This window comes from Canis aureus, chromosome 23 (genome assembly GCF_053574225.1).
Source record: "Canis aureus isolate CA01 chromosome 23, VMU_Caureus_v.1.0, whole genome shotgun sequence".
Classification (NCBI taxonomy): Eukaryota; Metazoa; Chordata; class Mammalia; order Carnivora; family Canidae; genus Canis; species Canis aureus.
In genome coordinates this window covers 14579600-14606863 of record NC_135633.1, presented here as the reverse complement: position 1 = coordinate 14606863, position 27264 = coordinate 14579600, and the positions used below count along the sequence as shown (strand labels likewise).

At 50.3% G+C, this 27264-nt stretch overlaps 1 protein-coding gene and 2 long non-coding RNA genes across 17 annotated transcripts in view; 1 reads left to right on the top strand and 2 right to left on the bottom strand.

The window, feature by feature from the left end:
- The window catches only part of BMAL1 (basic helix-loop-helix ARNT like 1), a 102873-nt gene that overhangs the window by 38812 nt on the left and 36797 nt on the right, over nucleotides 1-27264 (top strand). The window lies entirely within an intron of this gene.
- LOC144294637 (uncharacterized) lies at nucleotides 142-12458 on the bottom strand. Of its 4 annotated transcripts, none has more exons than XR_013362001.1 (5): nucleotides 12129-12458; nucleotides 5483-6851; nucleotides 4986-5073; nucleotides 4213-4288; nucleotides 142-1684 (listed from the first exon to the last, which is right to left on the bottom strand). It is a non-coding gene; the product is annotated as an uncharacterized LOC144294637 (long non-coding RNA). The 4 variants fall into 4 exon arrangements; XR_013362003.1 differs by having other exon boundaries at nucleotides 4213-4269; XR_013362000.1 differs by having other exon boundaries at nucleotides 5499-6851.
- On the bottom strand, nucleotides 18463-21919 carry LOC144295263 (uncharacterized). Its single transcript, XR_013362596.1, has 2 exons — nucleotides 21145-21919; nucleotides 18463-20179 (listed from the first exon to the last, which is right to left on the bottom strand). It is a non-coding gene; the product is annotated as an uncharacterized LOC144295263 (long non-coding RNA).

The window sequence follows — 27264 nt, the reverse complement described above, 5'->3', positions numbered from 1 at the left end:
GGGCGAAATGAAAATGTACTTAGCCCTGGCACGTGGAAACCGCCACGGCTCTGTGCTCTGTTACTGTGGTTCCCTGCCTCCTGCCATCCTTCTGAAAATAAAATCGAACAAAAATTACCCATTAAGAAAATGTGGATGTATTTGGTTCTTTAAGAGTCGTGTCTTTAACAACAACCGTGAGAGGACTTCAGACAGGATACAAGGTCTACAGTGCAGTAAAGGCCCCGAGGAGTGAGATAGGATATAAGAAAGGCACTTAGTGGATTGCAGATTACATGCAGATACTGTTAGTAGCACAAATATATCTTATTGTTTGGGCTTTGGGGAAAAAAACGACTGAGCACAATTTTATGATACGTCTACATTCCGGGTTGTTTTTGGTTTTCGTTTCGGAGGGAGATGTGTTAGGCCTTTCCTGGAATCTTGCCCAGAGCCTGTGTGACCCACACTGGTGCTGCCGGGTGCCAAATGCCTGAGTAGCATCCGGCACTGAGGAGCATTTCTGTGCTTGCTGTTGTTATTTTAAATGTCTTATGATGAACGGTTAATACGTAGTAGTGGAGTAAGTTCTTGTCGATTCATTGATAGCAAATTGTGGAAATTCGCTCTGGATCATGGGAAATCCTCACTCTCGAGGGTTTTATGCCTGGTAGAGGCGAGTCAATTTCAACAGTTTCTTCCCGTTTTGTTAGGGACCACTACCCTTGTTTGTCAAGTACGTTAGGAATATATTCTTAGTATCAACTGCTTGACTCTCATCCCATATTATTTCCCTGCCTCCTGCCGTCCTCCTGAAAATAAAATTGAACAAAAATTACCCATTAAGAAAATGTAGATACTTTCAAGCAGAGGTTGAAAACTTGACTCACGGGCCACATCTGGCCTGCAGATGTATTTGGTTCAGCGCTCACAGTATTCTAAAACTACAGTTAGTGGCTAGCATCTGAAAGGTGGTAGATGGTGTCTAGAAATCTGGATTTCTGGCTCTGCATGAGAACCTGCAGCATTGGGTCCATCTTCCCTCATGGCAGTGCTGAAGAGTGGTGGTCCTGGGGGGACCTGTCCCTCCTGCCCAGCTGTTGCACCTTTACAGGGCCCACAGGTAACTGAGCGGGCAGTCTCTGCTAAACGAAACTGGCACCTCTCAGACACTGCATCAATTTAGAGTTCTGTTCATGAGCAACTTTGCCCATAGATGAGAAGGTCATTTCACCCCATAAGTTGACATTTTTATGAGAATCCAAGTGGCGATAGTGTTTCATTGAGGCTCTTTTGGATTTAGGAGAGTCACCTTCTCTCCTCCCCATGGAATTTCCTCATTAGCAGTTGTTAAGAACTCTTCAGCAGGGCTTACTAAGTCAACATAAAATGTTGGATAATGCAGGATATAAATTTTGATTGCCCCTATTTAAGCAAGGTTGAAGACGAGTGAACTTGAATTCAGCAAGTTATGATGTTGTAAATTTGAACAAGGCACTTAGTCCTTTTTATTAGCCATCTTGTTGAAATAGCTGTAATTTGGCAGATTTCTTTTGCAAATAGGAGAGGGTCTGAGAGTCTCAGTCCCGGAGATCATCCCCATCTGTGATCTCTTGGGCAAGCCCAGGACCGGTGGCCACATACGGAGATGGGAGAGGAGGTGTCATATCCCGTGGTGGTCACTTTAGGAGATGCCTTGCAAATACTGAAATTTTAAAAATCATTATTTTGTGACTTTTCAGATCTAGTTTTTGCTTTTGGCATTATGAAAGAGTATATGCTTGTAACAAATTCAGACAACACTGAAGTGCATTCACTAAAGGAAGAAAGTCCTCATGACTTCCCCACCTCCAACCTTCTCCAAAGATAGGCACTTTTGAGACTTTGTTGGGTACAGTCCTGGACTTTTTAACTTGCTTGTGTACCTCCTCCCTCCTTTGCCCTTATCCCCAATATACTCATTTTTACTTTTGTTTTGTAAAAATGAAATTTCTCTATTTGTTCTGTCCTGTGACTTTCCTTTCAATGGCCAACTGTCAATAATTATGGTCATCTTTTCAAGTTGATATGTACAGGTAAATGTACAAAAATAATATGACCGCTGTTTTCCATGGTATGGATACATTTCAAGTTTATTTAATCATTCCTGTACTGGTGGACACCCAGGTCTCAATCTTTTGCCATTGCAACCACTGCTGCTGTAACCATTGTGCACGCTTATGAACTTTTACATGAGATTTTCTGTGGTATAGATAGCAAGAAGCGGGACTTCTGGCTTAAATAGTTTACACTTAAAATTTGAATCCATATTGCCTAATTGCCCTCCCAAAAGGCTGTACCAACTCATGCTCCTCCCAAGAGTATCCAATTACGGCTTTAATAATCTAGCTTTTTTTTTTGTCTAAACACATATAAGAAAAGTAACCTTTAAAAAGTCATACATACGACATCAAAATGACACATTTGTCTTAGTATATAGGTTTAATTAAATGACTTATATTTTGATTTTGGTGATGATTATCATCGTATGTGATGACAAAACTGTTTCTCAACTGCTGTAGCCAATTTAATTATTAAATACTTATTTAAAAGGGCGTCTGGGTGGCTCAATGAGTTAAGCATCTGTCTTTGGCTCAGGTGTCAGGGTCCTGGAATCGAGCCCCTATCTGGCTCCCTGCTCAGTGGGGAGTCTGAGTCTCTCCCTCCCTCTGCTCCTCCTCACTGCTCACTCTCTCTCTCTCTCTCTCTCTCTTTCTCTTGCAAATAAAATATCTTTAAAAAATAATAAAACTTAGTTAAGGATTGTAGTTGTGCCAGGTAGCCTTTGGAAGACTAACAGCCAAATCACAGCTTCCTTTTCCAGTACTCTATCAGGGCTGCTTGTATTTTTCCCTAGAGCCCTCAGTATAGAAGCTGGGTCTGCATTCAAATGAGCTGCAGCAGGTAGTGCCAAGCCTTAGGCCCAGGAGGCTTGGGGAGGGGAGGCAGCAGGTGAGGTAGTGAGGGATCTGAGGTCCCCAGCACCCCTCACCCCTTCTTTACATCTGAACACCTTTTTACATGGGCAGATTCTTCCCACATGTATTATCTCATAGCGTCCCTCCCTACAACCTCTCTGGGAAGCAGGCATTCCCCTCTTCCCCTATTTATATCTCGGGACACTTAGGCCCAAAGAAGATCTGACGTATTGAGTGTTGCACAGCTGGTAAGGAAGGAACAGTGCCGTGGACACAGGTCTTCTGACTCCAAATGCAGTGGAGTCAGACCTCTGTGAGGCTGAGACATAGCTTTTTACCTACAGCACATCATGGAAGTTTCCTTTACTGAGCTGGAGGCAGAGAAAGGAAAAGGAAGTGACATTCCCAGACTTCCTGTGGTCACTTATGTCCACAGCCTTCTCCTAGGAGTGCTAATGCTGATAGTTGTGTTCTCGAAGGTTTCCCCAGCAATTGGGAAGGACCTGTGAATTCTCCACCAGGAGATTTAACTGTTCACATTGCAGTTGAGAACTACTGACCCAGAATGTGTATTCTTCCCCTTAGACAGGATGGGTCGGGGGAGATGGTGGACTTACCACCTGCTAACTGCAGGTGAAATTTTGAATTCCGTTTTCTCTGGCTTCTTCTCTGCCTCTCTGACCTGGTGTCTGGCTTTTGCTAACAGGTTACGATGTGTTGGCCAGAGCTCTTTAACTCTAACCTCACTGATGAGCCTGCAGGGAGATTCGATGACCAGACCACTCATCCTTCCAGGATGCCCTCAGCTTCATTAGACCCATGCAGGTGGGCTGGTCTAGTGAAAACAGGGGATCCAGGATCAAAACCTGGTCTCATCACTTTCACTAGTGGTATGAAACTTTGGCTGTTGACCTGACCTCCCTGAGCCTCAGCATCCCCTTCTACAAAATCAGGATAATAATTCTCTCGGGGGCATTTTGAGGAATACATGAATTAAGATCTAAAAGGTGGCCCCTCAAATGTTCAGCACAGAATGCACACTTATAAATGAGTCCTGCCTCATTTTCCTGCTTTAGAGAGAAGGGTCTCCTCCGGGGATGCTCCAGACTATTGGCTGCTGGCTGGGGATCCTGGGGTCAGAGGAAGGCCACCAAGGTGAATCATGCACAATATGTCCTCTCAGGAGCTCCCTATTCAGTAGGGGAAGCCCAACAAGCAGAGACGATGTAATGTGTACGTTGCTAAGAATCAATTAATAGAGCAGAGATTAGTGAACCTGGAGTGAAGTAGAAGAAGTCCTCGAGCCAGTAGGGTATTGCAGATTGAACAGGAGCTGGATGGAGAAGATGAGGCTGTAGGTAATGAACAGCAAACTCTATTCATTAGCAATCAAGTCACATTATTTTGTGACTATTTTAATTTCATTGACCCTTACCAACGCACTGATATATTCAGTTTCATCCTCTCTCTTTTCCTTTTTCCTCTCATTCTGCCACACTTTCTCCCCGCCCTGCCTGAAGATATTCAGCCCCTCAGAATTTCTCTATGCTTTGGCAAACCCTCAGAGGATTGATGCTAGCTGCTTCACTCTGCTAAGTTTTTACAAGAGCTCTGGTGTAGCTACCTTTTTCCATCCTTTTTTTTTTCCCCTACAGTATGAGTAAGCTCTTTTGCTTTCTCAGCAATGAAAAGACTACCAGCCATTTGATGCTTACTGCGTCACTTCTGTATACCAGGGGCATGTGTCATCCCAGTTAGTGGCCAGAACCAACTTTGTGAAAACAGGGACTCTTCTTTACCGATGAAGAAACGGAGGCTTAGGGAGGTTAATATGCTGATTATTCCACTAGCCGGGGAGTCACGGTTCACCTCCGGGCCTCTTTCCCCATGGCCTCCGCTGCTTTGTTCAGTGTCTTGCACACAGTAGGTGGGCAGCGAATGTTTGTCCAAAGGAATGAGAGAGCTGCCACACGGCTGTCTGTTCACGTCCCACAGCTGGTCATGTAACCCTACCCATGTGGGGACAGCGCTCCTCACTTAGCGTCTCACCTGTCCATGGGGTCCCAGAATCACGCAGCGGGAATCACTGATACAAAACACGATTTCCCATTCCCCCTCGCTGTTACCTCTAGGGCACCTGTAAGCAGAGAGATTAGACTGTTAAAACTCTGGCTCTGGCTCTGCACTGCGAGACATGGGTGACAGGGTGCAGGTGCCGCGCCCCCAGAGCCCGGCTCAGGAGTCGGGGGCTGGGATTCCAACCTCAGTTCTGCTGGGGACTCCTCAGTGGCCGTGGGCACATCACAGCCCCTCTCCAGAGTTCCATTTCCTTGGCATGCTCTGGGGCTTAGGGGGTCCCTAAGGATCCCGCCAGCCCTGTGACCTGGTATGACAGGGGGAGGCTGGGGCGTGTGCTGGAAGGAACGCAGGCATTGCTTTCGGGAAGACCTGAGTGTGGCTCCCGGCTCCTGTACCGCCCAGCTCTGTGACCTTGGGCGGATCACCCAACGTCTTCTGATACCCATCTATTTCTGTAAAAGTAGGACCTGCTTCCAGGCTCACTCTCAGGAGTGCAGGAGGCCACGTAGACGAGGGCGGTTTGCTTCCTTCTGTCTCGGACTCCTCAGTGCTTCGGTTTGGGACTCGCTGGGTGTTTCTGCAGGGAGACCCGAGACGCGTTTCTCAGGTATGGTGTTCAGTACACCGTGTGACATCCTGAGATACTCAGCTCTTAGATTTCTTTTTTTTTTTTTTAAGATTTTTATTTATTTATTAATGAGAGACACAGAGAGAGGCAGAGACACAGGCAGAGGGAGAAGCAGGCTCCACGCAGGGAGTCCAACATGGGACTTGATCCCAGGACCCTGGGATCACGCCCTGAGCTGAAGGCAGACCCTCAACCACTGAGCCACCCAGGTGCCCCAGCTCTTAGATTTCTTGAGGCTCTTTTGTATTGTTAAGAAACTCCTCGAAGGTGGATACCATTCTACCCCTAGCGCTGCAGGGGCAATACCTATTTCCCCCTTTACTCCTCGCAGACAGCGGCTGCCGTGTGGGTCAGTTGGCACGCATGTCGTTTCTTTTGGGCCTCTTTACAGAGAGGGCATCTCTGTTCATTTAGCAAATGTTTGCCGTGCCCCGGCCTTATGGTAGGAGGTGGGGTACAGGGAGGAATAGTCTTCTGGTCACTGCCCTCAAGATGTTCATGAGGAGGAAAGGTGCAAATAGAGGTGACACAAGGCTATTGGGGCATGTGACAGGGCACCGCAGGGGAAGGGAGGGCTGAGGGGCTCTCCCCTGGGCACTCAGGAGGGGCCTTTAAACAAGAGGTGCCTCTTGAGCAAGTCTCAAGAGACGAGTAGGAGCCTACACTGCAGAAGTGAGGACAGAGCATTCTAGGCAGGAGGAGCCACAGAGCAGCCGCCAGAGCCTGGAGGAGGTGACGCCTGGGTGCCTGTCCGGAGGTGGAGGACCCAGTGGTCATTGGTACAATGATGACCTTGGACCTTTCTCCTGAGCCCCAACCCACATACCCACTACCCACTCAGCATCCCCACTTTGACATTTAATGGGCATCCTAGACCTAAGATAACTAAATACAAGTCTTGATATTTTTCTCTTGAAAAGAAAAAAAGGAAAACATATAACCCTGCTCCTCCCCCCTCTTCCCTATCTTATGAGGCAGAACCATTTCCCTGGTTACGCAGGCCCAACATGTAGGCATCATCGTCTTGCTCCTTCCCTGGCGCCTCACGTCGTCTGCTTGCAGTTCTTGACAGCTGTTCCCTCGGAGTGTATCTTGAAAGCCACCACATCTCCCTACCCTCGTCCAGATGTCCCCCCATCTCGCAGCCGGTCTCCGTTTCTGCTCCGTCCCTACTGCTGTCAGTCTTCCACAGAAACAGGCAGAGTGACCTTTTAAAAGTAAATCAGATCGTGTCATTTCCCTGCCAAAAGTCTCCGATGGCTTCCCAGCATCCTTGGAATAGAATCTGAACTGCTTTCCATGGCCTGCCAGCCCCTCCTGCTTCTCTGGTCTCATCTCCTAGCACTCTTTGCTTTGCTCCCTCCATCCCAGCCACTGTATCTTTCTTGCTGTTCCTCTTTCTTGCCTCAGGGCCTTTGCACTTACTGTTCTCTACCTGAATCAGTCTTCCCCTACATCCCTGCCCGGCTGACCTTCATTCCATTCTGGTGTCTGTTCAAATAAGATGGGGCGCAAAGAGGAATAGACATCTAGTCACTGTGTTCAAGGACTAGAAGTGCACTGTCCTCCTCTATCCCTTACCCCATCACTCGGTCCTCTTACCCTGCTTTGTCTCCACTAGCACTCCTCACTAGCTGACTTCATACGATCTATTTATTTGTCTTCTTTACTGCTTGGCTTACCCTACTAGAATGTAAATCCATGAGGACGGCTGCTTGCCTCACCTGTCTCATTCACCACTCTATCTCCAGGACCTAAAACAGAGCCTGGCACCCAGGAGGTGAATATCACACATTCGATTGGCGAGGAAAAGAATGAATGAATTAATGCAAGTTAAGACTTTGGCGTTTATTCCGTAGGCAGTGCAAATCTAGTAGACATCTTTCAGGAGGTGAGTGACGTGGTCAGCACTTTTATTTTAGAAAGCCAGCTGGTGGCAATGTGGGGGCTGGACTGTAGGAGGAGGCAGCAGAACTAGTTAGAAGCAGTTAAAATGGTCCAGGAAATTGATGCTGAGTCCTGTGTAGGGCCGCGGGCATGGCGGGGAGGGGACCGATGACAGGGTGCGTGTCTTTGGTTCCTATCGGGATAACTCGGTGGAGCACTTCCTCTATTAGAAATGCAGGGGCTAAGCGGCTCTCGGGGGGCTGGGGGGGGTGTGGCAGGCTGGCAATCCTGCGTGATGTTTTTTTTCCCCAGGCAAATGTCAGCTCTGGGATGCACATTCTCTGCAGTGCTGATGGCTCTCGGAGGAGTGACTCTGCAGAGTAGGAGTGCGGTCAGGGTGGTGGCATCAGTGAGGCTCATGCTTCCTCCTGCACACGGGCCCTTTTCTGCTCTTGCACACTACAGGCCACACTAGGTCTTTGGTTCTTTCTTGCAGCGGGTACATTTCCTCCTGTTTAACTCCCAAGGAGACTTGCTCTAACAAATTCTCTCCTTTTTTTAGAATGCCCCTCCTCTGCCTGTGTTCCGGATGGGGTTTACCAGTACCTTGGGGGTTCGGCGTCTCCCTTACCACAAACACACACAGGGACTCTTCTCCCTGGGGCAGCGGAGAGTCGGCTTGTCGGTGGGCATACATCCGTAGCCCAGGAATAGCCATGCTGTTTGGTACCGCCTCTTGAAAACTTTCTTTTGGAGCTTGAATTATTCCTTCTTCCAGAAGTCCCCAATCCTCTCCAACTTTCAAAGGGGAGCCTTTCATCTCTGAGCGAATACATGCCTGTCCGTCTTGCCGAGGTGTCCCCTCTCTGTTCCTGAGATGATGCCATCCCAGGCTCTTAAGCCGTGGTCCAAAGTTCCTAATCCTGTTTGTCGAGCCCCGTGAAGTGAAATGCTGTACCATCTGTACAGCCAGATGCCCACCTCCCACCCTCCGTCTCTCTTCCAAAGGTCCAGATGCCATTCCATTCCATTACATTAATAGCTACACTATAGAGTTCCTGGGTGCCAGGTACTGTGCTAAACACTTCACATGCTTTCTGTCTCACCCTTCCCACCCTGCCAGGGTGAGTATTATTAACCTTTTTACAGATGAGGAAGCTGAGACTTGGCAGTGCAGTGGAGCTTAGGCGTTAAGAGCATGGGCTTAGAGTCTAACAGACTCAGATTTGAATCCCCACTAACTGTGGACCTTGGGCATGCTATGTAACCTTTTTAACCTTCATTTCCCCACATCTAGAAAACACAGATAATCTAGAGAGGGGTCAGGGGCGCCTGGGTAGCTCAGTGGTTGAGCATCTGCCTTTGGCTCAGGTCATGATCCTGGGGTCCTGGGATTGAGTCTCTCATCAGGCTCCTTGCAAGGAGCCTGCCTCTCCCTCTGCCTGTGCCTCTGCTTCTCTCTGTGTGTGACTCTCATGAATAAATAAATAAAATCTTCAAAAAAAAAATCTAGAGAGGGGTCATGTGTCACTGTGAAAAGTAGACGTGTTATTTCACAAGCGTGTAAGCATTTGCCTGCTATATGCTAGGCTTTGTGCCGTCAGAAGGTAATAGCTTATCGTAGATATCTGTGTCTCATTGTCATGGTCGTCACCATTGTCGTCATCATCCCACCATGACCACCATCGTCATCATCCCTGTCTCAAGGCTACGTGACTAGTACGCGGATGGGGTCAGGAGTGAATGTAGCCCTGCCTGGCTGCCAGGCCCTTGTCCTATCTCCTGTCCCATGCTGTTGTTTCCAAGTTCATATTCCCTAAGACTTTGTGTCCATTGCTCTCTTGGTCTTTTCTGGTTGTGCCTGGGCCCTGGGCTCAAGTTAAAGCTCAGCCATTCCTCAGTCCCTTCCAGAAAATGACTTCATTTCAGTCACTCACTTGAGCAGTCCCAGTAGCTGGGCCGTTCAGGCAAGAGCTTGGACAATTTTCCCTGGTTGTCCATGTCATCTTGTCTGCTCTGCAAGCCAGGGGGGCTTCACATGTCCTTGTTTATGTCACAGGATTGTCCCAAGAAAACAGGAGTGGCAGCAGAAAGGGCTTGTGGGTGTCCCTATCTTACGGGGTCACAGATCACTTTGTGACTCTGGTGATTCATGGAACCTCTCTCCAAAAAATGTACATGACAGTTTCTCACAAGACCAACCTTATTCATGAGACATTTGCCCTGAAGCCCACTCAGGAATTCTAGCTGAGAAATTCAGATCCAGGGATCCCTGGGTGGCTCAGCAGTTTAGCACCTGCCTTTGGTCCAAGGCATGATGATCCAGGAGTCCCGGGATCGAGTCCCGTGTCAGGTTCCCTGCATGGGGCCTGCTTCTCCCTCTGCCTGTGTCTCTGCCTCTCTCTCTCTCTCTCTGTCTCTCATGAATAAATAAATAAAATCTTTAAAAAAAAAAAAGAAATTCAGATCCAAAAGGTTATTAGCTCTTCTGTTGTCCTATCACCCCTCGTTCACAATCAGGAAGGGCTCTCTGTTTCTGTAGGATGCTTGTATTCACAGGTTGTTAGGCCATCCTGGTAGCATTTGGGAAAGCCTGTTTTATTGATACTACTTGCCCTTTTCATTTCTTTCCCGTTTTTGAGAAGTGTATCTACACACTAGAATTAGCTGGCCATTTTGACGAGACTGACCTGCTGGTTTGTACATCAATTCAAGCCGTAGCCTGCATCGAGTAGACAGCCTGGGGAGGAGTTTTTGGCCCCAAATATCAGACTAACAGGAACTTTATTGTGATATACAGATTATAAAGGTGCATCTGCCTACCTTCAGCATGGTTCGCAGTGTTCGAAATTCAGGGAAATATAAATCTCTACTTTTCAATACGATTTTTGAAATTTCAGTCTTTAAAAGTATGCTTCCTTTCCTTTTTATGTTTTTATTCCAATTTTCAAGGCACGAGTATGGGGGAAAGCACATGCCAAGCACTCTACAATACAATCTTCTAACTTGCTCGTAGGCCTCTGCTTGGAAACTTTGCAGCAAATTATGGAATAAGTGATAGGAGTCATGGGTGCCACTGCCAACAGCTCCCCCTCCCCAACCTGGCCTTCAGAGCTCCACAGAAAGACAGGAATGAACCTTCCATAATGGGGGCCCCAGGACCCTTCCTCCCGCTCTGGCTGTGGGGTTGTGGTGCCGATGCCCTCTGCAGATAGAAGGGGGGCTGATGTTTGGGGACATAGGAACCAAATCTGTCATGTATTAGATCATTTGATGAAAAGCTCTTTCTGATACGTAGTTTTTCCGCTAAAGTTTTTCTCCTTTGCTTTTTCTAAATTATAAAAGCAACAGATGCTCACTTCAAAGCCAGGATTAGAACTTTTCACGCCTGGCTTGGAATTCCAGCTCCATGAACTCATTAGATGTGCAGCCCTGGGAAAAACATGCACCCTCTCTGAGCCTCGATTTTCTCATTGTTACAGAAGAAGTAATGATTTCACCTCATCAGATTGCTGTGAGCATCGAGGGTACATAGACTGCTCTTCCAGAGGCTAGGTGTGGATTCGTTTACTCAGTGAATATTGAGCACCTATGGGCCAGTGACCATTCTGGTTGCTCTGGAAATACTCGAGAACAAGACTCTCCTGATGCTCACGTTCTAATTTGAGGAGACACAAAGAAACGAGACCATTTCAGACATTAAGAAATGAGAACCCACAGGTGGTGGGTGAGTCACAGTAAGGGCCATTTTATTTTATTAATACTATTTTTTTTGAAGATTGATTGATTGATTTTAGAGGAGGAGAAAGGCAGAGGGAGAGAGAGAATCTCCAACAGACTCTCTGCTGAGCGTGGAGCCCGGTGTGGGGAGCTCGATCTCACGGCTCTGAGATCTGAGATCACAGCCTGAGCCAAAATCAAGAGTCAGACGCTTAACCGACTGAGCCCCCCCATGCTTACCCAGAGGAGCCCTCTCTGATGAGACTTCATGCTTTGTGACCCCACCCCCAAGTCCCAGGCTTTCCAGCATTGAACATCCTGCCCCTTTAAGGATAGGCCTCAGTTTTGAGTTTGGAAAATCTGACCACAGAGCACATACCCGTTCTCTTTGGGGTGGCATTTGTTCTCTAATTGGCTCGGCATTCAGAGCGCGAGCTTCTGGGGCTGGAACTGTATAGCACAGGGCCTTGTGCTCACCCAGTGGAGCTGACACTGAAGGAGGGTGATTAGTTTCTAGCCGGAGCCCATTTTGCTCCAGTGCCGCTTTGAGCATTCCGGTTTCTAAGGAACTGGAAGTGATTTCTCTCTCAGTGAGACTGTGGCACACGCCAATCGCCTGACCCTCTGCACGCAGTGTTTTAAGGGCTGGCTGGGGCCACACGGCCGCCGGGCAGTCTCCGTTTGTGCGGTGGCATTTGAACCACCCTGCAGTCAGCCTGACACCCGATACCGACCGCATCGTCCCTGTCCCTCGTCCCTCCCGGGGTGGAATAGTGATTCTTAAAGGACCATCTCAGTCTGCTCCATTGAACAAGAGGGGCCCGAACTGATTAGCGAGGAAAGCTGCTGAGCAGAAGGGCAGGCTGCCTGTGACTCACCTGTCATGTTCAGAGCTGACCTACTTTTATTTGACCTTGATTTGCTCGGTGCAGCTAAAGACACTGTCGTGAAGGCACTTCTGCCGCCTGATTTAAGTCCAACACGTGACAGCCCAGATCTTCGATGCACACATGACCCGGGCAGAGGGACGGACGGACAGGTGGTTCGTTTTTCATCTACCTCTGAATTGTAATTCGATCACAAGGAAAGGGCTTAATTTCAAGAAAATGGAACAATTATTTCAGACTAGATATGGTGCCAAAGCAGCAGGCCTTCCTCCTTGCTGCCGGGCGGCTTAATCAGGAGATGGCCTAGATGGCCGCCTTTCAAGTGGGTCCTTGCAGTAGCTTGGCAACTGGCAGAGGGTCATAATTGGAAGAATTTGGCTCTGAGTGTCTGTGGGTGTTTACAGTGCACTATAGGGCAGGGCTTCTTTTATTTATAGAATATTGTGAGCAACAAGCAGCAGAAGGCTGAAAAGCCACTAAATCTCGATTTATTTTTAACAAATTCCATTTTTCCCCTCATCCCAGAAGGAGAACTGAGTTATTAAAAAACAGTAAAAAATACATCATCGCAGAGCATGCCATATCTAATTATGGGGTTGCCAGCGTCGGCCTGCAGCCACATTTTAAGGGCTTTGTAAATCAGCCATCCATTCAATCTGTGAACTTATATGACTCCTATTCTTCATTTAGATGTAGAGCGAAATTATTGGCAAGTGAGTGCTGATCAGAAAAAGTTCTACACTGTCTAAATTAGGAGATGGTATGTACAAATATAGAAGAGTGTGCTTATGTTCTCAAAGGGAGATAAAATCACTCCTCATTGTCCATTCTCCTTAGCTATACAAGCACACATCCCTTAGCACTCGGTATCCGCGTGAGGGAGTTCACTCCTCGCAATGGTGGATCTGGGCCACTCCTGCAGTATCTCGCTCAGTGATTATTACCCACATCATCACAAGAGGCACAAATCCAGTGCTTTTTTGGCCTGCGTTCTCGGAGCGTCTCCGAGCTGGACAAGACTTCAGGGATCCTCTAGCTCAAGTACATCCCTGTCCAGGTGGGGAGGCTGAGGCCCAGAGAGGGGAGTGGCTTTCCCAGGGCCCCGCAGTGAGTCATGGCACAGCGGGGCTGGGGCTGGGGCTGGGGGCTCCCTGCTTTTCCCTAACAGTGTCCTCTCTATGCCAGGCTCAGAGCCAGGGAACCAGACAGATCTGATTTCTATCCTGCAGGGCTCACAGTCTTAGACAGACATGAAGACAGTCCAGGGGCCACCATATGCTGAAGTAGACAGGGTTGTGTGAGTACAACAGCCGGCTAGACGAGTGGAGGGCATGGTGAGGCGGGATTTGGGAATCTGTGTATTGGGACACTAAGGCAGAGGTAAAATCAGCTGCTCTCTGACCCACTTGGAAGAGTGTTAGGGATGCCATAGGGACCTTATGGCTCCCTAACCCGTCCCTTTCTAAGGGAAGTAGGTGCAGCCGTTTGCTGAGTATCAAGGGAAGAAAATTAGGGTGGCGTGGTGGTGCTGGGAAAGGTAGGTATGACACTTTGGGAGGAGCCCTGAAAGCGGACCATTGAGGAGATTTCATGCGAATACCGCAGGGAGTGCAAGGCTGGGGCACAGGCCAGGGACAGGTGGTCCGGAGTGCTGCAGAAGGCTCTGCCCCGTGCTGGGATGGCAGGCGGGCCGCACAAGCACAGTTCTTCCCAGTCCTCGGGTTCCCAGGTACTGCTCCTGGTGGCTTCTTTCCGACCCTCCCAATCCTTCTTTGTGCAGCACTCTGGGCGCCTAATATCCATGAACTCGAGCTGGCAGGTGAGCCGAAACCTGTCCCTGTCTTGCCCTGGGCTACTGGCCCTGCTCAGTGTCTGGCTAGAGTGCACCCTGGGGGTTAGTTCTCTTTTTGTGGCTGGGAGGAGGCAGAGGGCATGAGAGAAACCTTTATGAGGAAGGATGGACTGTGGATGCTTCTGGAAAAGTCACCTCTTGGCAGTGCTAGAGGCCAGTGGTTTTAGAGGATGTGAGTAGGCCAGGAGGGGGGGGTGCCCGGGGCCTAAATTAAGGCTGTAGTAGTCAGCCTGGAGAGAAGCTAGCAGGGAGGAGAGATGACAGGGAGGAAGCAGCAGTGGGGGTTAGCTGCAGACAGCCGGCCAACCAGGGGGTGGGGGACAGCGCCCTGCTGGGACAGGAGCCCACCAGGCAGAGGAGGCTCATGGCAGGGAGAGAGGAATGAGGCCCGTTCTGGGCAGACCAGGGGCTCGGGGGCCTGAGTTACTCGGGCTGGAGCCTGTGGAGGATCGAGTACCTTCTCTCTGAGAGGAGACTATCTTCCTGCCCAGTAAGTCCCTAACCGCTCCAGACACGGATTCTCAGAAATATATGCAGACATTTCCAGGAGGTGCAAAGAATTGAAGTCAGTACATAGGATGTCTCCGGTGTCATCTCCGTAAATTGTTTTTCCTTAATCTTTTGATGCCTCCAGCTGCTGACCTGCTTTTGAGTCCTCAGAGCTGGGAACATATGAATTAGCAGTAACAACCGTACGGGAAATACCTGGGAAATAGCTGATGAGCTTTAGTCTTAGCATCTTCAATTTTTTTCTTGGATTTCTGTCAGAGTTTTTATACAGTCTGATAATCTTTCCATGACAAAATGGTTTCTACTTTTAAAAATATATTTTGTTTAAGTTTTAGAGTTGACAAAGCTGATAATATTTCATGATGGAGGATACTTCCCGAATCAGTTTTCAATGAGCAGATCAGCCCCTTCCTCTCTCGTTCCCGGCTTCTGGCCATTCCCCTGTGTCCCAGCATCTCCTTCTGTGTGGGGGTCAGCCTGGAGCACCAAGTACACCCAGGTCAGGGGGTTGTGTCAGTACAAGTTTCGGTGGGGAAGAACGCTGAAACCTTTCCAGAGAGATGGCTGGGAAGCTGCCTGTGACCTGGACCGACAACCCCCCTCGTCTTCCTGCCCCCCAGACCCTGCTGATGACTTGTATCCTGTGCCCCAAATAACAGTGGCTTTGGTCATTGATGCAGTCTTTAAATTCTCTGAGAAAACATTGATAGCTTGTTGGCACAGCTCTGTCATCTTACTCTTTCTCGAAATTACTTTGCTAGGCACCCAGCAGGTGCTTGGGAAACGCTTTGAATTCCATGGAGCCATTGCTGGTCATAGCCACCACCACCACCACCCCTGCTGGTGTGCTGAGAATGAACTGAAAGTCCTGAAGGTTGTGTACATTGAGATATTCCAAAGTCTTCTCCTCCTTCCTTCAGGCTGATTGATTGGCCACACCCTGGCTATCAGCACTTGCTTGTTATCAGAGTGATAGAATGGTCCAGTGGGAAGGGCCATCAGAGACCATTTCCCCTGGCCATTTTCCTGTGCAGGAAAACCCCATGTGTACTGTCCGTGACAGGCAGGCAGGTCCCTAGCCCCCAGGAACCCACGCACCAGGCGTCCTGCTCCCTGTTTGTGGATATGTCTGCCTGTCCAAAAATCCTTCTTTATTCCAATCCAGATCTGCCACTTGGCACCGTTTCCTCATTGACCTAGGTCAGCCCTTTGTAGCAACACAGAACAAAGGTCCGCGGGCATAGCTAGTTTCTACTTTTGAGGTTTGGACGTAGTGCTCATGGACCCCTTCCCCTCCCCTTACCAACCCCTTTATCTCCCTTGCTAGGGTTTGTGTCCTCTAGGGCCATCAACCACTCTTGCTCAGATGTGACAGTCAATGTTAATTTCAGTGGTAGGGCAGCGCGAGGGCACACTGTGTGCCAGGCACTGTTCTAAGCTCTTAGATCGATGTCTTTATTACTGCCTACAGCCACTCTGTGAGGTGGGGACTGTCAGTATCCTCCTTTTGCTAATGGGGAAACCGAGGAACAGAGATTAGATCTTGTCCAGAGTCAGGCAAGTAAGTGGCAGAGCAGAGATGTGGATGCATTAGAGACTGGGGCTGGCCCTCCTTTGACTTATTTTGCAAAAAGTCATTTGACCAGAGCCCGAGGTGAACCCTTTTCTGTGAAACCTCCTCAGAGATTGCTTGCACACAGTGGACTGTGGGGCAGAGGCCTGTGCACTGTCATCAACAAATGGGTTCATCAAGCTCTGCTGGGCCCTGTGGGGTGCATTTAGATCAGGGTGACAAATATGGGCTGTGTGTATTTTCTTTTCCTGAATATGAAGTCTGATGCAATGGGTTCCTCGTTTAAAGGGCTTAGTCATGGTTTTGTGGCCAGAAAGCTGAAAGAGAAAGGTGCCTGAGGACTGCCAGATGGGACCACCTCTTCCAGTACCTGATCCAGTTGTCGGTCGTAACTGATGGGGTGGAGGGGCACGATGCCCACCTGCCCTCCACAGCTGGATGGTAAGGTGCCAAATACGCATTGGTTTGCAATGCATAAATCAGGAAGGGTTTTGCAAGGTGCAGGAGAGGGAGGGGATTGCGGCTGGTCTGGCCTGGGTGGGAGCACCGGGCCCTGCCCCTTGCCAGCTGTGTAACTAGGTGCCGGTCACTTGCGGGCTTGGTTTCCTCTTCTGTAAGGTGGAAATAACACTGTCTTCTTAGAGGGATGATTTGGAGCTTAATTAAGCAGAGGCAGACATGTCGTGAAGCTGCAGTGACTGTTCTGGAGCATTCCCCACACCTGACACCTCAAGGTTTGGTGACCAAGTCCTCGTTTACTGCCTGGCCTTTCCTGCCTTTGCCGTGTGAGCTCCAGCCCCTTGGCTGCCTGCCACTGTGCGGAGTGTGGGGCGGACGGCGGAGGCCTGGGCCTTCCGGGGCGGGAGAAGTCCCTGCAGTCACGTTGGGTGTCCTGGCCTGACCCCTGGCAGGTCAGGCTGGGCTCTCCCGGGAGCATATGACTTCATCAAGAGTTGGCTTCCTGTGCTCAGGAACCCCAGGGCACCGGCCACACACCGGCTCAACCACAAGGGCCGAGAAGCTGGGGTTGAACCATCTTTCTTTTTGCTCATTGCTTCTCAGACAGCCTACACCCTAGGTACTATTTCCTAAAGATTTAAGTAGCAAAGTGAGGGGACCCCAAGGTATGGGCCCCAAGACCTGGAGGGAAAGCAGCTTGAACCAATAGAAAAAAGACTGGAGAGAATCAAATTCTGTTGTTACCAAAAATGGGGCCCTGAGCAAGGACCTAACCTCCTGAAATGTGGTGTCCATGTCTGAAAATTGGGGCTGGAACTAACCCCTGAGGCTAGGAGGATTAGATGAGATACGTGTGAGCCTGACAAAAGGCACCTGGCACCGTGTCTAGCAATGAATATATATGAATATTTGAATCCTCTCCTTTCTCCTTTCCTGTCTACCCCTTCTCCTTATCTAGTCCTGACTGCTGTCGCTTCCCTATATGGCTTTGGGTAGATATCTTAACCTCTTTACCCCTTCTCTTTGTAAAAAAAGAGAGTTGAACCAGCTGCCCGTACTGAATGGGTACGTGGCGCCCCCTATAGGACACCTTGGGAACGTGCAGGGCGATTTGGCTGTCCGGGTGCGGAGGCCGGGGCTGTGGACGGGGAAGCAGATTTGCTAGGTGTAACAACCTATGGAGAACAAAGGAGTGTCTGGCATCCTGCACAACCTCCTGACGTCCAGTGGGCATTCACGTAGCTGGAACTCTGTTTACAATGATCTGAGCCTGGAATCGGACTCCCACTTTAAATATAAACACACATAATTTTTGCATGTTTTTAATATATACTAAATTTTCCAGGAACCCAGCTACCAAATATATGAGGTTTACGTGTTCGTTATAAATAGGCCCCGGCACCTCATTATATCTTTCACCATGTCTTCTGAGTAGCTGAACCCGATATTTGCATATTGACTCCATACGTAGTATCTTATTTTAACTAACCTTGCTTTCTCCTTTGTATTATAGTTAGGGTATCATGTTGCTTGCTTTTGAAATTATAAATGTTGGTAGGCTATATTATTTACAAATTTAAAGAGGGTGAAAAGAATGTTAAAAATATTTGTATTGAATCTTTGAAAGCATGAGAGAGGGAGCGTGCATGCATGTGTGTGTGTACTAGCTTATAAATTAGCTGGAGAAACCTTAGGATACATCTGAAATGACAAGAAATGGCTTCTTTGAACAAGTTGAAGGGAGACGTAGGCAAATGCAAGAGGATTGGTTAAATATATGTACATATATATACATATTTTTTAATTTTAGAAAGGACAGGTTAACAGCTAAAGGGAACCAGAGGTATGCAACAAAGGAATGAGGTCAGAATATCCTACAAGGTTCCACTGAGCCTAGGATTTGCTTAATCACAGTAAATATAAAAGCCGAATATTCATCTAACCCAAGTAATTATGTAACTTTATTGGCTGAATGGTAGGGTAGGTTCTTACGTGTGTCTGTAATGACAGAGGTAATGGAAGAGAGGTACATTTTCCTCTTCCATGGTGAGAAGTGAATAGATCCTGGTTGAAACTGGAATATCGTTGAGTGGTACCATAAGCTGTTGTTCAGAAAGGTGGGGGCGCTTTCCGTAACTGGTTGCCTCTGGAAACAGGCAAGAGAATGGGCAGGAGAACCTGTGGACAGATATTTTTCCAATAGCTTTGTAGAACTTCATGAGTCTTTAAATAGGTCCTGGGGGGAAAAAAAGAGCTTCATAAAAAAATAAAAATTAAATCTAAAAAAATGGTTTCCTTTCCCTTAAAATGTCCTTTTACATAAGAATATGTAATAGAAGTCAGAATTTTTAATTGCATCCTTTGTTAGAGAAATAAGGTGTTTTGATGTTGCCCCCATCCATCTTAGAAAATATGTATATCTTAAGGAGTCTGAAACATGGTTTTCATCATCTTTCTTCATCTCTGCCATTTGGTTTTTTTTTTCCACCTCTCCCACCTGCACAAACATTTTTTTAAACATCCATGTGTAGATTTTTAGAGAAAGGAGAACCAGCCAGCAGCCTCCCTCCTCTTTACTGTGTTGTTTTACGGCCTCTGCATGAATTAATTGTGTGAATTTTGTGAATTACCTCTTCCTATTCTTTAGATAGTTTTCCACTGAGGTATTTGTCTTTTTATCTATTCATAGGAGGTTTTTCTCTTGTTTCGTTTAACTAAGAAAGGATAATAGGCCTTCACCTGTCACAGAGCTTTCGGGTCAGACTGACCTGGGTTTGAGTCCTGGCTTTCTCACTCATGAGCTAAGAATTTCAGGCAATTTACTTAACATCTCTGAAAATTAGTTACTTCTTTGGAAATAACATGAAACAACACTGACTGGCACAAAATCAAGGCCCAGCGTGTGGTTTCAGCTGCCATAGCTTTTGCATTGTTGCTTTTGTTGTGATCCTTGCACTGAATATTTTCTCCAAAACAGTACCTCAAGAACTCATGCGCTTTCAGATCCTTGGACATGGAACGCTCCCTTGCTGTAACCAAAGCTCAGAGAAATGAAACTGAAATCACTGAAATAATTGTTTTATTCCTTGTGTAGGAATGAAAGAAAACAAGCTGATTCCGTTTTAGCTAAAAGAGGAACTTGCGGGGTCACTCCTGGGGTCAGGATACACTCCGAGCAATGTCTGAGATCTGGAGCACTGGGGGAAGGCCTTGAGATTCATCGCAAGGTTAAATCATCTTCCTCAACCAGTGCTCACCAGGACAGCATGCGGACGAGTGCATTTCAGAAAGGTTTCCAGTTGTTGCGAGTTGAAACGCAAGGGACCATCTGTTAAACACACCAGCCAGTCCCCCAGCACTCGGGTCCATTCACGGCCTTGCTGCGTGTTTTGACGCCCTTGTGTTGTGGGAGGGAGTGGCGCGGGCACACACTGGCCCCGCCCGATTTCTCCTACTTGGGACAGAGCTTTCACTTTTCTCTTCCAAGTCCCTAAAGACACAAAGCACATGTGGGAGCCCAGCTCTTGAGTTGGACACGTTGGGGGTGCGTCCCTGTTCCGCCTCCTGGCTGTGCGATCTCAGACAAGTTGCTGTACTTCTCCGAGCCTCGGTGCCATCTTATACACGGTGTTGTTAATAATGCCGTTCCTGAAAGATCATTGAGAACCAACTCAGCCTCGTCCAGGCTAGTGGCATCCTCAGCAGGATTGATACCCAGGAACTGAGTCCCTGCGGGCAGCGGGGACACAGCGCACAGCCGGGCAGTCTGTGCTGTAACTTAGATGCCTTGTGTGCCTCTTGCTCAGCAGGTCCCGACCAACAGCCCTGGCCTCTAGGTGAACACACCGGGCATGCAGCCTGACAAGCGGAGCTCAGGTTGGGCTGCCACCCCCAGGTGTCCCCGTAGCTGGGGCCCTTTGTTGCCCCTCATGCCAGAAAAAAATCAGAAGTCCGGTTAGCTGCTCCTCCAGAGATGCCAGGAACTGAAGGTGACTCCTCACCCTGCCTGGCCGCTCAGCCCCCAGCCCTCTTATGGGCTCCTGGTTTCCTGCACTCCCCGGCCAGGACCCAGCTGTGTGTCTTCCCCAGATTATTATAGTCCTCTCCTCACTGGCCTCCCCCACAGCACACTCGTGCATGCATGTGCACACTCACACACACTTGCACATGTGTGCACACACATGCTCATATGCATATATGTGCATGCACAGGCGCGCTCTGGCACATACATGTGCAAGCTCACCTGCAGGTGTGCCCACCCAACACGTGCATTTGTACACACACAGAGACCCCACTGCCCCACATGTGCCCACACACATAGGTCCTCCTCCTCACAATCTTTTCTCAACCCCATAGCCAGACAACCCCAAGTGGGAGCCTGTCACCCCCCTATTTTGCTCACAGTCAAAGCCAGGCCCCATGTGGTCCGTGCCCATCCTGGCCCAGGGCTGGTCCCCTGGCAGCCCTCGGCTCCTTCCCCACCTTTGCATGGGCCCTTCCTGGCCTAGGGTGCTCCTCCCTCCAACCTCACCTCCCCAAACCTGACTGGCTCCACCTCCTGCCCCGATGCTGACGTCTCTCCCCAGCACTCACCACGTCCCAGCATCACTTACTTATTTGTCTCCTTTGCTTGCCGTCCTCGCCAGAATGTATACCAGATGAGGACAAGGATCTTTGTGTCTTCACCCATGGGCCTGTTGTGGAGAACGGTGCCTGGCACTTGGATGCCCTCAGCAAATATTTGTTGAAAGAGTGATGAATGATTGTGGACTCACACACTAACAGTGTCTTCATTATTACAACATTGTCCTCGATCGAAATTTGACTGCCACATGCAATTTGTGCTGGAAAGTTACTCAGACTCCCAACTCTCTTCCCATACCAATGACCTGGCGTGTATGGGTGCTCGGGAAATTGCTTTGCATGGGTTGCTTTAGGGCCTCGGGCCCCTGGTAGCCATCTGAGGCCTCTGTACCTGTCAGCAAAACCTTTTGCAGGTGGGCCACAGGGGGACATCCTGTCCCCCGGCACTTCTGGGGTGTCGCTGTTTCACCCCAGGGCTCCCCCCGGAGGGTGGGCAGCCCAGCTCTGGGCACAGCTGTCAGCTCAGCTGTGGTGTCCGTCTCCGTAGGGAAATTAATCACTGTCCTGTGCTTTCTCCGTCTCACCTTCCCGGGCAGCTGCAAAGTCCTGTTCTCACACATGGACTTCAGTGCCTCAGGATCCTATTCCCAGCTCTCTGTAGGAGGAGCTATTTCTCTGTATTTCGGTTTCATTGAAGTGAAATGAAGGGGCTGGGCCCCTGAAATGCCACTCAGCTTGCCAGTTGTTAGGAGTCCTCAGCGCTTCCTGCTCCAGAATGTTGGCCTCTGGGTTGATCTCTGGCCCCCTTCCCCGCGCCACCCCAGGTCCCTCACTCTGGCCTTTCCCCAGCCCCGCTCAATGACACCCTGGTGGTCCCCAGAGGCCCTCCCTGCCCCGGGCTGGGCCCCCTCGATGGTAACTTTCTCTGCGTCCACCAAGCCTGTGTACTCGGCTCTTACCATTTCTTCTTTTTTAAAAAAAAAAATTATTATTTTTTATTGGAGTTTGATTTGCCAACATATAGCATATCACCCAGTGCTCATCCTGTCAAGTGCCCCCCTCGGTGCCCATCACCCAGTCACCCCCACCCCCCGCCCACCTCCCCTTCCACTACCCCTCGTTCGTTTCCCAGAGTTAGGAGTCTCTCATGTTCTGTCTCCCTTTCTGATATTTCCCACTCATTTTTCTCCTTTCCCCTTTATTCCCTTTCACTATTTTCTACATTCCCCAAATGAATGAGACCATATAATGTTTGTCCTTCTCCGATTGACTTATTTCACTCAGCATAATACCCTCCAGTTCCATCCACGTCGAAGCAAATGGTGGGTATTTGTCGTTTCTAATGGCTGAGGAATATTCCATTGTATACATAGACCACATCTTCTGTATCCATTCATCTTTCGATGGACACCGAGGCTCCTTCCACAGTTTGGCTATTGTGGACATTGCTACTAGAAACATCGGGGTGCAGGTGTCCCGTCGTTTAACTGCATCTGTATCTTTGGGGTAAATCCCCAGCAGTGCCATTTCTGAGCTCCTCATTTCAAACTTTCCGTTCTGAGTGTGCCGCCTTTGACATCAAAGCTGACCTTTCCACAGCCTTCTACCCTCCTTCTCCCACCAGCGTGAGGTCATCCATCTCAGTGAGTGCAGTTAACCTGTGAGCATTCAGAGATGCAGCTCATTCGTCCTGTGAGGAGGCAGGCTCCTCCCCGGCAGGTGAGAGACGGCAGCTCCCAGGGGCAGCTCCCAGGGGCCGGGGAGCTGGCCCAGGATGCACGCCTCGTCCGTGGTGCCGCTGGGATTTGAACCCAGGCTGTCTGGGTCCAGACACCCTGTGCTGACCACCACCCTGTCCCGCCATTTCGTGTGCCCATCATCTCACCCTTTTGTCCACACCTCCACCTGCCCCGTGCCCGGGGGAGAATCACAGCTCTCCCCCAGCTCCTGTCTGTGGAGGGGCTGGGGACCCCACAGGCCTGGCCCACCAGCTCTGTCTTCTTCCCGTTTCCCCTCCACCTTTCCCCCATTCTCCAAGGAGGCAGCTCCCTTTTCTTCTCGGAGTCCCAGCCCTCCTGGGGCCCACCCCTGCTGCCCTGCCTTACCTCCCGTGTGCCTCCATCTGCAGCCCCAACCTGAGACTCAAGGCGCCTTTGGGCCGCCCCATCTTTGACCGTGCTCTCCCTCACGCCAGCTGCCTGCATTTGACCATGAAATAACAGCAGTGCATGCTTTTGTCTCCTTTAGAACAAGATGCAGATGTTTTCCAGAACTTTCTTCAACTTCAGGCAGTAAGTTTTTTGGTGGCAAATGTTCTTCCCCTAAGTCTTTAGGGCCAGGCTCTCTTACTCTATACCTTAAAAAATGAAGAAGAAAGGTTCTTCTTCCTATACTTCAATGATAGACTTGGCCAAGGTCTAAGCCGGTGTCTCTATTACATTCATTCAACAAACACCTACTAAGCACTGTGCTGCGCTAGCTGCATGCTTGGTGCCAAGCCTCTCAACGACATCTCCGAACCCCTCTAGCACCCTCGGCAGACCCCTGGAGCCCGGAATTCTGTAGAATTCCGAGGAATTCTCCATCGGTGGTATCGGAGATCTTTTCTACAAGAACAAGCCTGGTTTGCATTACGAAATGCTGAAGGATTTACAAATCCTGCCCCCGCGAGACCCTCTGAGCCGGCCCTCCAAGTCCTGAGCTTCCAAACACAGCCTCCTTGCTCTGTGTTTGATTTCGGGGTTCCCAAGCCTCTCGAGCTACCAGTAGGACTGGGTCCCTAAGTACCACAAACAGGCTCCCCGGGCGCCTGACAGCCACGGCAAGCACTTCTCTCCCTGGCTCAGGACAGACCTCTGACCACCCCGTGCACCGGGCAAGCACCTGCAGCATCCAGTTCGGGTCTCGCCGCCTCCCTGGTTCTCTCTCCTCCCCTTACCCCCACCACACACACCAGCTGATCAATTATTTTCGCCTCCTGTCCGCCCCTGTGCCTCACCTGTGCTTCATGGCCGAGAGAAGGGCCCTCCTTCCTCAAGTCACTTGGCTGCCACCTGCTGGAAATTTGTCAGAATGACCCTACAAACCTCGGCCGCTTAGCCTAAGCCGAGGCGCATCCTGGGCTTGTGCAACGCGCTGCACACGCAGCCGCAAGCGTGTCCCTGCCTGTCTCTTTACTTAGACCCTGTCTCTCCAGCTAGACTGAGGGAGTCTTGAACGTTAGGACTGCTCCTTCCTCCCTGTGTCCCCAGTGCCCCAGAGGCTAGAGAAAGGCTTGCTGAATGATCCCGAGACAGACACCTGTTACCTTGGTGCAGACATCAGGTCTCCCCGGGCGAACATTCTCTAAATGGCATCTGTTGCCCACAGCAGGGCAGCCGAACCCCCCACAGGCTGTCAGAGTGACCGTGGGGGGCCCGGGGGGGACTTGCAGCGAGACAGAGCCCTTCTAGCATCTGGCCTCGGACCACCAGCACCTGGATAGACCAGAGTGGCCCCTCATCCATTCCCTCCGTAAGCCTGGAGCCGCCACCAGCAGCGGGCCACCTGCCATGGCTCTCGGGGCCAAGGCCTGCAGCACGTCTGTGCCCCTGGCCGGCCCGCGAAGGCTGTGGGATGCAGCCATGGCCACACAGGAGCCCTTCCTGGGGAGCTCGGGGCTTTGGGGGGAGCAGATCGGTAAGCAGCCAGCAGACAGGGCGGTCAAGGATGCTGATTTCCCCTTCATGGACATGCACCATCAAAAGCCACCACCCCAGGGCCATCTGGGGCTTCGCAAGGTGGTCTGCACAGGACTCCGTCAGCTGTCCCAGCCGAGGGTAGGGACAGGAGGGGGGCAGGTAGGGGAGGGCTCCTCATCCCCCTCCTGCCTTCCCTGGGGGCTGGGGAGGGCCTGAGACAGGACTGGCAGCGGTGTGGTAGGCAGAAGGGACCAGCGTGGAGCCAGACACGTTGGGTTCCCGTGCCCACTCGCTGTGTCATCTAGGGCCACGCAGCTTTGCCTCCTCAGTGCTTCCCTGGAAAACTGGGATAGTGATCACAGTAGGTTATTGTGAAGATAAGCTGGGCCAGGGTGAACACATCCCCTTTCCCTCCGCCTCCGGGCCTCCGTCTGCGCTTCCTCCGTCCAGCCGGTGGGGGTCAGCTTAGGGCGACGGATAGAGCCAGCGGCAGGAGCCAGGGGACCACCGTCCCGTCTGTCTGGGACTAAGGGGTTGTCTGGGGGTTCCCGTGCAGAAGTGGGAAGGTTTGAGGCGACGAGGGCCGGTCACCCTGCTGACACACACGCTCTCCACCTCCACGCCTGCAGCAGCGAAGGGTTGCTTCTTCCTCCCGCTGGTGCTGCTCATCCATCCGGGACCTTGGCGAAAGGAGCCTCCAGCCGGGAAATCGCCAGTCTTGGCACAAAGGAACTCATGGTAAAAGTTCTGTTCCAAAGTCGAGGCTGTCGCTCAGGCCCGCAGGCATCGGTCCAAGGAAGTCACCTGGCCGGGCCGGCCCCGGGGGGTGTCCTGCAGACTTGTCCTCGCAGGGAGGGCAGCCACCAGTTTGAACCGGGGTGCTGGCTCAGGGAGGAGGGAAAGCAGAGAGAGACGCTCGTCTGCGATCGGTGGTCTTCTATGTGGTCACCCCCCAGTAGATGACACGTGTGCGTTTCTCTGCCCCTGCTCAGAGGGGCAGCTGTGTGTGCTTTGGGTGACATCCGCAGCCTTCTCAGCTGCAGGGGCAGCCCGGGCTGGGACTTCTCGTCTAGCCTCCCTGCCCCGATCTTCTCTGTGAGCCCCTGAGATCCTTCTCCCTGAACTCCAAGGAGCGCGAGGGGACTGTGGAGGCACCGAGGGTACCACCAAGTCCTCCCCAGGCACACTGCATGAGTCCCTTCGTGCTTTGCTTCCTCTGACATCCAGGGAGCCTCCCCCTCCTTTGGAAGGCTCCAGCTCAGAAGTGGGCACACCTGTGGCCCCCGATTCCAGGCCCACGGGCCAGGCTCTCCCAGGAGTGTCTTCACTCTGTGTCACTCGGATGGCAGCACCAGGGCTGGCCCTGAGCTCCCCTTGGCAAGGACGACTCTCCCAGTTCCCTGTGGCCTCTTGGAGCCCCTCCCTGGGCTCAGTTCTCTTTGGGAAGTAGCTCAGAAAGAGAGGGGTTTTTGTTGTTTTTCTTTTGTTGTTTCATTGTCTTACGTCTAAGAACACCGTCTTGGAGAGAAAACAGTTTTCCAGAAATACTTGTCACCGCTGATTCAGCTCCCTTACTTTGTCCAAGCGTATAAGAAAGGCCTTCTGATTTTTATTAAAAAGATTTTACGGGGATTCCTGGGTGGCTCAGTGGTTTAGCGCCGCCTTCGGCCCAGGGCGTGATCCTGGAGTCCCGAGATCGAGTCCTGCGTTGGGGCTCCCTGCATGGAGCCTGCTTCTCCCTCTGCCTACGTCTCTACCTCCCTCTCTCAGTGTGTGTGTCTGTGTGTGTGTGTGTGTGTGTGTGTGTCTCATGAATAAATAAATAAAATCTTTAATTAAAAAAATATTTATTTGAGAGAGCACGAGTGAGGGGGAGGGGCAGAGGGAGAAGCAGGCTCCGCGCTGAGCAGGGAGCCCAGAGCCCGGCAAGGCCTTCTGATTTTTTTTTAAAGAGTTTATTTATTTATTCATGAAAGACACAGAGAGAGGCAGAGACACAGGCACAGGGAGAATCAGGCTCCACGCTGAGCAGGGAGCCCGATGTGGGACTCGATCCTGGGACCCCGGGGATCACACGCTGAGCTGAAGGCAGACGCTTAACTGCTGAGCCACCCAGGTGCCCCAAGGCCTTCTGATTTTTGTTTTGTAAGATAGAGTGCCAGGATTTATGTTAGCATTCATTATGTCTATAAAGTAAATTTGAGTATTGGGACAATTGGTCCAAATAATAAATTTTACATGGCGTCTGGCACTGAGAGCCTTCCTCTAAATTTTGGAGCCATGGGGGAGAGAGAGTGAGGGGTGTAGTGGGAGCACCCTAGTAGTGAGATCGTGGGGCGGGGGCAGAGGGCCACAGGTGCCAAGAGAAGGGTCAGAGCGGCACGGGGAGAGCCGGAAGGCTTCTCTGAGGAGCTGCCACCTGGGGGCACTTGAAAGGAAAGCAGGAGTTCACCAGGTGCCCAGTGGGTA